Genomic DNA, 12,883 nt, shown 5'->3' on the forward strand with positions numbered 1-12,883 from the left:
CTAATAAAATATATATATAATATATTTTACTACTAATAACTAAATATTTTCTATTATAAATAAAATACTTTTTACTTATAATCTTTAAAGTATAATAACTATAGCTTTTTTTATAAACTTTAACTTTTATACTCTACTATATAAAATAATTACCTTTAGCTTTAAGCTTTATAACTTTAGCTACAGGGCTTATAATACTACTAGTCTCCCTAAACTTTCTCCCCCTTAGCCTTAATAATTAAGGGCTTTATAAAATTTAATAATATTTTCTAATATAATATATTTATACCTTTACTTAACCTTAGCTTTACTAAATAAAAATAAAAACCTTAATAAATTCCTTAATATTTCTTAATATAATACTTCTTTTTCTTAACTTTAAGAAATTATAACTTTTTTATACTTAAGATTTAGTTATAATTAATAAAGCCTTATATATAAATAATATATTATAAATAATATAAATAGTTTTAAATCTAAAGAAAATATTTTTACTTAGTTTATTATTTACTTAAGAGATATATATTATACTTATAATAATACTTATTTTTATTACTTATAGTTTATAATATACTATAAAGTTTTAACTATAAATAAAATACTCTCCCTCCGCCCTTCTTTATAATATATTACTTAATAATTAATTATAAAGCAGCTTCTTAATTATTATAATACTATAGTTAAAATACCTATAGTTAATACCTTAATCCCTCTTAGTCTTTTATAATATAATACTATATTTAAAACTATAAAAAATAAGATTAAATATTTATATTTAAGTAAAAAGGCTATATCTTAATACTTTAAGAAAAAGCCTATTATTAATTACTTTTTTATTAATTTTTTTTATTAAAAAGTTAAATATAAATTTAAAATCCTCTTATCTTAATATAAAACTCTTTAAGTAGTAATAGTATTATTAAAAAACTAGTTTTTAATTTATTAAGGGTTATTTTAAGCTTTAATACCTAAAATATTCCTAAAGGTTAGAGTTTTTCTTAAAAATTTAAATTAAGAAATTAAAATTAGTAAAAAATATATAAAGGAATTTAACTATTTATTACAAACCAACACATTTATAGTCGCAACAGCAGGCCTATAGGGTAGGCACTACGGAACTATAATAGGCCAAAGGACTAATTATAATATAGCTTATATAATAATAGGTAAGCCAGAGTAAAACACTTCTTAATTAGGAAACCAGCTTACTCTATACTAAGTAAGCTTAAGTAAGCCTTATACTATATATTTATTTTATAACGCTTATTTAGAATAATTTAAATAGCCAGTTATAAATACAAAACAACACTTAATTATACTTAAATAATATTATCTACTAATTATATAAACAAACCCTTTTATCTTTATTAATTACCCATAGTCCAGCCTAGCTTATCCACTAATATAAACCTAGTATAAGGTTTATCCCTTAGGAATCCCTCTTATACTAACCCTATAAAAGCATAGCTTATTACATATTTATAACTCTTATTCAGAGGTTACCTTAAACCATGGGTAATATTATTATAAGGATACTAAATAGTTAAATTCTAAGTCCTAGACGTTAGAACAGATTAAGAAAGTATTACCTTAAGTTATAAAGACAGTGATATAGAATTTAAAGAAGCACCCGAAGTTAAAATAGCTAGTAAAAATCCTTAGCCTTAACTACAGCTTACCCAAGAGCAATAGTAAGCTAAGATTCTAGCTCTTAAAAACAAAATCGCTACACTTAAGGCCAAGAAAAAAAAAAAAAGTAAGATCCTTCAACCTAAGCATCCTAACCTATATAATAGGGAACCTAAGGATATAAAAAAGTTTTTCACTAAACTTAACATTTACTTTAAATATTTTCTAAACACCCTAGAGTATAATAAAGATAAAATAATCTTTATAATTACCTACCTTACTAAAGCAGCTGGAGAATAATCAAGACCTATTATATAGGACTTTAAGAAAAACAATTTAATTAAATAAAAAGATTAAACCTAAGAAGTCTTTAAATCCCACTAAGACTTCTGTAATTAACTTAAGAAATTATTTAGAATTTTAAATAAGGAATAGAAAGTAAAATAAAAGCTCTGTTTTATAAAACAAAAAGGATAATACTCTAAGTATACAACCATATTTATATAACTCCTTACTAAAGTTAACTAGACTAAGAATAGTAAAAAAAAGGCATACTATATAAGTCTCAAACCCTTAGTTAAAGATAAACTATATAAAGTTAATAAAAAGACTATTAACTTTATTAACTACACTTAAATAGCAATCAGCATTAACAACCAACTCTAGGAAAGGGAGTAAAAAAAAAAAAAAAAAAACGCAAAAACTTTTAATAACCTAAATAAAACTCCCAGCAGCACACTAACTAAGGTAAAAAGCATAATATAGCTTTATATAATAATAAAAAACCGGGACCTATAGACCTAAACACTATTAATACCCATAAATTCATAGGCAAATATAACTACTATAGTAAAACAGGCCATAAGGAAAAAAACTACTAAAAGAAGCATAGGAAACCTAACACCCCGAAGAAATCCAACAACAATAAGAAATTCAATAAGGTCCAAGTTAACACTATTAAAACAGTGCCTTACAACCTACTTAGTTAAACCGCTTACTATAATAATTAATGTCTTATATACAAAAGTAAGAAAAAAGGATTAGGATAGTTCCCAAAAGCACCTAAGAAAAAACAGCTAAAATATATCGCAATTAACACTATAACTTCTAAGGAAGTTAACTAATAAGTAATTAACTAAGCCCTTAATATTCCACCCATAAGGGAAAAAAAAGAATAAGTAAATGCCTTTATTCGTAAATAAAAAAAAAAGTTTAAATAAAAAAAAGGTTATACTAACCTTAATATTTTAGAACTATACGTAAATTATAGATTGCGAGAACCCCAGGGACCTAATCACCCCTATGGATAGAAACCCTCTGACTATAAATTAGAAGAAACTCAAGAGTAAGACTTAAGCAAATTCCAATAAATACTTAAGCAGTACAGAATTACTTAGCAATAAGCGCTAAGTAATAATAGGCTAGCAGAACGCACTAACGCAAACCCCTACTACCCCATTATAACCAGAGACCAGTTCCTTAAATAGGAAAAAATATAACTTATATATAATACCCCATTCACAAAAAACTACAAACAATCAGCCACAGAATAATACAATAAGTTACTATACGCCAAATACTAAGAAACCAAGCTTCACAATTAGCACTTCTAGATCTAACAAAATAACTTATATAATAACAATTATATAAAATCAAACCCAGAAAAATACACCAATCAACAATACTACAACCACCTTAACTATAAAGTCAAGGAATAGTATAATTAAAGGAAGGGATACCCTAAGTCTAACTTCTTATAATACCACAACAGAGACTATAAAAAGCACTAACCAGTAAAAAAGAATTATCAACAACTCCATCGCCAGTTATACCATAATAAATTCAACTTTAAAACCCACGCTAAGGGCTACGCTTACCAAAAGGACATCATATACTTCCATAAATATCATATTAACAAAATCAACACTAATAAATACTAATAGTGCCAAAAGCTTCAACAATAACAAGCACAATAATAAAGAATCAGCAACCTTAACGTCATCCACACTAATACACTTATATATAATATTACAAAGGAAAACCATACTCCAAAAAAAATATAAGTCAACACAGTTAAGATAACCAAAATAAGGAAACTCAGAATTAACGCATAACTCAGAAATCACGCCATCACCACCTACATCAATAGCGGATTAAATCGCAACCTAATCTTACTCTAACTAATTAAAAAACTACAAATCCCCGTTTAAAAAAAGGAACAAGCACTATAAGTCATAAGTGTTACAGAAGAAGAGCTAGAAAAAGGACTTATCATATATAAGACTAATTATCTCCCACTAACCATTAACAGAAACACCCACCACATCCAATTTAATATTCTAAATATACTAAAGAATAATATCTTTATAGGCTACCCCTAGTTACTTAATAACAACCCTATTATCTAATAAAAGACTAATAAGGTCTATTAAGATATTAAGGATATACCTAAATATTAACTATGCTAGAGAAAGCAAAAGGGCAAAGCCGCGCCGCCGGAAGAACCGGAATCCTCTGCGTTAACCATAAAGAAAACAAAAACAGTTAAGTTTAAGGAAAATAAATTACTAATACTACTATAATATAATAAATAACGCAAAAAAACAAAACGTATCCGCATTAATAAAATCATAATATAATTTAAAAATAAGCTAGTAGCACTTAATAATATACTAAGTAAGGCATAAGAAAAAGAGAAATTAAGAGAACTTAAAAATACTCTTACCAAAATACCTCGCCAATACAGAAAGTATAAGAAACTATATAAAGCAATGTTAAACACTAGGTTACTACTACACTCGCAGTAAGATCACTTTATTAAGTTAGTAGACGGAAAACAACCTAGGACCTATAAAATCTACAACCTTAATAAAAAAAAGCTTAAGACTCTAAGGGAATAGTTAAATAAACAGTTAGAAAAAGGATATATCTAAATTTCCAACTTATTAGTAAAATACCCTATAATATTTATACTAAAAAAAAACAGGAAGTTGTAATTAGTCATTAACTACTAATAACTCAATAAAATCACTATTAAAGATTAAACACCGCTACCACTAATCTTAGAAATCTAAGACAGGTTAGCCACCGCAAAATAGTTCACAGCTCTTAACTTAAAAAAAGCCTACAACCTTATTCAAATCAAAAAAGAAAACAAATAAAAGACAGCGTTTAAAACACGCTACAGATTATTTAAATATTTAGTTATGCCCTTTAGACTCACTAACACACCAGCCACATTCCAAAGAATAATCAATAAAGTCCTTAAGGAATACATTAACCAATTCGTTATTATCTACCTTAACAACATACTAATCTACTCTAATACCCTAGAAGAATATAAATAACATATACATTAAGTCTTAGAAACACTATAAGCAGCAAACTTATTAGTAAAACCAGAAAAGTATTAATTCTATATATAGAAAGTTAACTTCCTAAGACATATTATCTCCCCAGGACAAATTAAAATAAACCCTACTAAGGTAGCAGCCATTATAAAATAAAAGGTCCCCAAAACAGTTAAGAAAATACAAAGTTTTCTTAGACTAGCTAACTACTATTAGCAATTCATTCAGAACTACAGCAGAATTACTACACTACTCACAAATCTCACCAAAAAGGATCTAAATAACAAAAAGAAAAATCAACCAATCAAATACATAAGGAAGGCTCTAGAAGCCTTCAAGGCACTCCAAAAAGCCATCACTAACGCACCAGTACTATAAATATACAACCCCAAGAGGCCTATTATTATTAAAACAGATACCTTAAATTATATAATTAAAGGAGTTCTTAGTTAACAAAACAACAAAAAAATACTATATCCAGTAGCCTTCTTCTCTAAGAAACTCCATAGTCTAGAATTATAATACTCCACATACAACTAAGAACTTATAGCCATCTTTAAAACATTTAAGAAATAGAGATTATACCTATTAGGCAACAAGCATAAGATCACTATATATTTAGATTACAAAAATCTTATAAGTCTTACTACAAAAGAAATAAATATCTCCACACAGTAAGAAAAGTATCTTAGGCTTATAGCCAAGTACAATTTCAAGATCATACCCTATAAAGGATTAGAGAATAGTTGCGCAAACGCTCTCAGCCGCAAAGAAAACCACTTCAAACTAATACCAAAACTCACCTCGCCAATATTTCAAAAAACAGCCGAAAAACACTACAAATTAATAGCCATCAATACCCTCTTCACTATTAAAAACAAAAACCCTATCCTTAATAAAATCAAGGATAAAGTCAGCAACTAAACACTAAACCAATTCCCCAAAGATATAACCCTCACAGAAGGAATCCCATACCGGAACGAAAAAATCTAAGTACTAAAATCACTATAGAAAGAAATAACCAAAACAGTCCACAAACATCCGCTACATAAATATAAAGGAGTTACTAAAACACTACAATAAATACAGCAATACTACACCTTTATAAGCATAAAAAAAGTCATTAAAAAAATCATCTAATTATATATCTTATACACAAAAACAAAGTCCAGCTAACAAAAACCTTATAGCAAACTACAACCATTACCAATACCAGAGCACCCTTAGAGCTTTATCTCATTTAATTACATTATTAAACTACCACTATTAAGGGAGCCTATAATAAATATAGTATATAATAGCATCTTTATTATCATCAACAAGTTAATAAAATAAGGCATCTTCATCTTATATAAAGAAAAAAGTATAATAAAAGAATTAGGCTATACTATACAAAAGTATATAGCCTTAAAACATAGACTACCTACGGAAATCATTTCCAACAGAGGATTAACATTCATATCCAAATACTAGTAAAGCGTTACAATAAAAATAAATACAAACCACAAAGCTAATACCGCTTACCACCCTTAAACAGATAGATAAATAAAACACGCTAACCAGATCGTTAAAGTATACTTACGAAGTTACATCAACTTCAACCAAAACAACTAGGTTAAGCACTTACCAAACGCAAAATTCTCCTATAATAATTTAGTTTCAGAATTAATAAAACTCTTACTATTTTACGCTAATAAGGGATACCACCCATAGGCATATAAAATACCGCAAGAAGGAGAAGATATATAAAAAGCCATACTTAAAGTAAATAAGCTTAAAGAGCTACACTAAGAACTGCGCGCACAACTTAAACTTATGTAAGAACGCATAAAAAAGTATACGGATAAAAAAAAGCTTAGAGGACCAACCCTTTAGGAGGGAAATATAGTCTACCTACTTTAACACACTTAAGAAGAAAAATAAGCTAATATTAAAATAAATAAGCTAAGCAATAAGCTAAACTACAAAAAAATCAGGCCTTATAAAATTCTAAAGAAAATCAGTAAAGTTAATTATAAACTAAACCTTCCGGAATAACTAAATAAACAAAAGAAACTAGTATACCCAATTTTTTATATCTCACTACTAAAAAAAGCACTAATAAATAAAAACACAGGAGAACTTATTAAAGATAAAATTATTATTTAAGGCGAAGAACTTAAATACAAAGTTAATAAAATAATATCACTAAAAATAAATAAAGTAACTAGTAAACTCTAATACTTAGTAAAATAAAAAAAATATAATAGAGACGCAAATAGTTAAGAACCAAAAAGCAATTTTAAACACGCCAGTATCACTCTAAAAACCTTCTAAAATAAACTCCGTAAACAGCTATAAATACAATAAGAACAAATACAAGAAGAACCAGAACACCCTGTAAAACCTAGGAAAACAATAAAAAACCACCTCCTACTAAAGTAAAAAAATTAAGATCTAAAAACCCTAAATTAACACTAAAAGAAAACCAGCCAACCCCACTTATAAACTACATATTATAAAAAAGCTACGCCTCTTTGCATTACACCCAAGCCAGTTCTACCTAGTATTCCTCCTCCTTATAATAATCTAACTCCTCTATTTCCTTAGTATTTAACCTATAATTTACTATCTCTACCCCATAGGTATAAAGTAAATAATAGAGCTTCCGTAATCTTATAAAATAAGCCAAGGCCTTATTACACTCAGCCTTCTACTAAGCCAGAAGTTCTTTATAACGTTTCTGTTAAGCAATTAACACCTCCTTAGTAAACTCCTCCTAATACTTTAGGCACTTAAGCTCCTCTATAATACAGTTAACTAAGAATATTAGTACAATAAGGCCAAGGAAGTAAGAATTATACTCATAAGAAGACATAGGAATAAAAAAGCTATTACATAAATAACCTAAATAGCAATAATACGCATATAAGTCACCACCCTCCACAGCCAGACAAAATCACTTACCTAAACAATAAAAACAAAGCAACACCTCAAACCTAAAAAAATAAATAAAAGCCGCGCAAAAATAACGTTTCTCCGTAGACTTAGATTTAGGCTTTTCTATATAGTTAGATATAATAGGGATTAAAGGAAGAAAAATACTCACCTAAAGTAATAAAAGGGCTGCAACGCTTATGTAGGTAGCAGCTTAGGCCTTAAGGATAAAACTAATAGAAGGGGAGTACTATATTATAAACTAACATATTTATAATTATAACAGCAGGCCTATAGGGTAGGCACTATAGAACTATAATAAGCTAAAGGACTAATTATAATACAGCTTACGTAATAATAAGTAAGCTAGAGTAAAATACTTCCTAATTAAGAAACTAACTTACTTTATACTAAGTAAGCTTAAGTAAGCCTTATACTATATATTTATTTTACAATACTTATTTAAAATAGTTTAAATAGCCAGTTGTAAATATAAAATAATACTTAATTATACTTAAACAATATTATCTACTAGTTATATAAATAAACCCTTTTATCCTTATTAATTACCCATAGTCCAGTCTAACTTATCCACTAACATAAACCTAATATAAGATTTATCCCTTAGGAATCCCTCTTATACTAACCCTATAGGAGCGTAGCTTATCACACTATTATAAATTATTAACTTTAATTTATAATTAATAAGTTAATATATAATATTTCCTCCTTTTTCTTTTTTATTAATTAAGTATTATTCCTAAATAATTAATATAATTTATAAATAAAAAATATATATTTACTTTATAAAAAAAAAAAATAAAAAATTAAAGGTAAAAGTAAAAAATAAGTATAATAAAAATAATAAAAGTAATAAAGAAAGTAATTTAGCTAGCTTTATAATTAATATATAAGATTAGTAAATAGGGCAAGTCTAATATTTAAAAGTAATCTATTAAAAAAAAAGCTTATAAAAAGGTTAAAAAGCTATACTACCTAAGAAATTTTATTCTTTAAACTTAATAATAAAACTTAGTTACTTTTTATTATATATTTTAAGTTTATTTTTTTATCTCTAGCCTTTTAGCTCTTTAATTAATTAAATATTTTAACTATAAGTAGGAGGATTTCCTTTATCCTTAGATTTAGTAAATATAATTAATAATATATAACGCTTTACTTAATATAAACTCTTATATACCTGCCCTATTTTTAAAGTAAATTAAAAAGTTTAACTAATATATATAGCTGCGGAATTCCTTTGTAAAACATATGCCTTTTAATAAAAGTTATAATATAATTCTTAATAAGGAATAAGAATATATTAATAAAATTATAAGTTTACTATAATTTATTATAAACTATATTAGGTTTCTTATATTAGTAATTCCCTTTTAGTTTAACTTAATAAATATAAAAAAAAAAAGGTAGCTAAATAACTATAAATTTAAATACTTGCTTATTACGCTTAGCTTTAATATACCTAAACCTAACTACTATAGAAAACTAAAAAACTATAGTATAATACTACTTAACTAATAAGACCCTTATAGTTATTTAATTAACTGCCTTCTTATTTACTATAACTAGTTCTAACTATATATTATAAAGCTTATTACTTAATAAAACCTGCGTAAGAAGGCTATTAAAGTATTTAATATATTTAACTATAACTAAGATAATATTATTTTAGTTAAAAATATAAGGTATTTAACTTAAGATATTAAGAAGAAATATATAATAATAAATAAAAAAATTTAAACTATAATAAAGTATCTTAACTATAATAGTAAAGGCAGGGTAAATTTTAAAAAGTTTATATAAATAATAAAATTATAATAATTTAATATTATATAAAATAAAAAAAATATATTTTATAAGTATACTATATTATAACTAAAGTATAATATAAAAATTCTATTAATACTTATTAAAAGTTATATATAAAATATATAGATTATAAATATAAAGTATTATATAATAGTTTCTTATTATAAAAGTTAACTTCCTAAGAAGTTATATAAATACTAAGGTATACTTATAGATATTAATATTTATATATATATAAATAGTTTTCTTAGGCTAATATAGCCTCCTAGTTAAGTATTAAATACTACTTTAATCTAAATAACTTTACTTACTTTTTTATTATAAATTATAACTTATTTAATTTTATATAAGCAGCTTTCTCTCCTATTATATAAGTATATAAGTATACTTTCACTACCTTAGGGAATAAAAAATATTAACTTCCTAGGAAGTTAAATATTTATAACTTTTTAATCCTTTTTATAAAAAGTATAACTTAAAGTAAGCGTTATATTAACACTAACTAGTAAGTTTAAATTTAACTTAGTTATAAGTACTAAGTTATTTAAATTATAAATAAAATAAGCTTTCCTACGCTTTTTTCTACTTTATAACCTTTTTTTTATTAAATAATTTTTAAATAATAGTAACTATTACTTTTAATATTTATAATAAAATATACTACCTTATTCTCCTTATATAATACTATTTCCTCCTAAATAAATAAAGTTCTTTTTAGTTTTTATATTATATATAATATACTTAAATATTTACTTAAGGCTAAAGAACTTATATATAGTATAAGAATAAATAAGTACTTTAAAAATAATTTTAATAATTACTATATATAATTATAAATCTAATTTAAATACTTTATTAAAATATTCTAATCTTAACCTATACTTAAGTATAAAGTATTTAAGATTATAATACTTATATTTAACTATTAACTTTAAATTTATAAATATTTATTTAGCTATTTAATACTTAGTAATCTTAAATATAATTTATTAATAAAATAAATTTAAGTAAATTATTATTTTTTTATAAAAATATATTTTAATATATATTATATTTAAATTCTTTTTTTAATATATTAACTTTTAAAATAAATAATATCCCTAGTATATTTAGCCAAAGCTTATAATATAAAGAATTTACTAAAGGCTTTAACTAAAATTAAATAAAAAAAGTACTTAGTTAAGGATATACTTAATTTTATAACTAATTTTAATAATATTAATATTAATAAAAATATTTATAAAATATACATAGCCTATAAGATTTATATAGTTTATAAAGCTATTAAGTTTAATAAGGTTTATAGGGTTTATTATAAAGTTTATAAGATTAATAAGATTAATAAAATTAATAAAGTTTATAGGTTTATTATTAAAGTTAATAAGGGTTATAGATTTATTAAGGATAATAGGGCTATTAAAGCTAATAAAGGTTATAAATTTATAATTATTAAAAAGTTTATATAAATAATAAAAGAGGCTGCGGATAATTAAATACTAAAGTATATAAAGTATTAAATAGTATTCTCTTATTACGGAAATTAATAACTTCTTAAGAAATTATATAAATACTAAGGTAGTTATAATAGGGTTATATAAAATAACTTCTATAATAAATATACTTTTACTACTTTAAAAACTAAAAAATACTAACTTCCTAGGAAGTTAAATATCTATAACTCTTTAATCCTTTTTATAAAAAGTATAACTTAATTTTTAAAAATAACTAAACTAGCTTACGCTACTTATAAAAACTCTATATTAAATTTAAATCTATAGCGCTTTTATTTACTTATTAATTAACTTAAATATAAGATAGATTAGATTATAGTATTTATCTTTATATATATACTTAAAATATTATAAACAGCTATACTTATTATTATAAAAAACCTATTAATCCTAGCTAAATACCTAAAACTCCTTATTAATATAAAAAAATAAAAATCCCTTAGCTATCTAATCTTAATTGCTAATATAATTAAACTTATAATTAAATTTTTTTATTAATTAATTATAAAAAAACTATACCTTTTTTCCTAAGTAAGTACTAACTAAACCCCCCTTCTTTAATTATACTATAAATTTTTACTTTTTCTTTTTAATATTTAATTACTTATAATCCTTTTCCTTATTATTAATAAATACTACTTTTAAAATTTCCCTACTATTATAAATATCTCTTATATATACTACTTAGAAATCCTAACCACTAATTAAATATTCCTTTATTTAAGAGAAAAAAAGGTATTTTAAATATTAAAATAAATAAAAAAAATCCTTAGAATACTTTTTATTAAAATATTATATAAAGCCTTTTATTATAAAAAAACCCCTATATAATAAATAATATACTTTTTTTATATTATTTAGCTAAATATATAATATATATATTTTACTATATATTTACTTAATATAATTACTTTAAGTATAGGGGTTTACCTTAATCTAGTACTTAACTAATCTAAAATATTTATATTTAAAGTAGAAAAAAGGGTTTTTAAATTTATAAAATATATTAATATATTTTATAAATAAAGCCTTATTAAAAAATTAACTATAATAACCTAAGAAACACTATAGGTTCTTAAGAAGTTTAAGCTTAAAAAGCTTAAAATCCTTAGTTATAAAACTAGCGCTTTTATTACCCTTTAGTATTTTACCTCTTAAATACTTTATAAGCTTATCTAAAAGTATTATAAAAAATATTTAATTTATAATTAATAAAAAAAACTTCTTAATAATAATATTACTAGCTTTAAAAAGTACTTACTATAAGTTAATTATTAAAGAATTATATAAGTATATTATTAATTTCCCTTATACTTATAATTTATTAACTTTTATAAAATAGACTTAGTAATTATTATATAATATAAATTTCTCTAGGTAGTTATAAATTTATTAAATTTATACCTAAATCTTCCCTTCCTTTTTACTTTTTAAGCTATATTTTTCTTAAGTAAAAATTAACTCCTACCTTAAAGTCTTAATATTATTTTATTTTTTAAACTTATTACTCTCTTCTTAAGTAAAATAAAAAAGGGTATAAAGATTTTATTATAAAAAGGTATTAAATATAATAAACTATAGGTTATTATCTTATTTACTAAACTTACTAAATATAATTTCTAATAGCCTATTTTATATTTAAACTAG

The sequence above is a fragment of the Trichoderma aggressivum genome (assembly GCF_033847375.1).
Source record: "Trichoderma aggressivum f. europaeum strain CBS 100526 chromosome Unknown scaffold_024, whole genome shotgun sequence".
NCBI classification, from domain to species: domain Eukaryota; kingdom Fungi; phylum Ascomycota; class Sordariomycetes; order Hypocreales; family Hypocreaceae; genus Trichoderma; species Trichoderma aggressivum.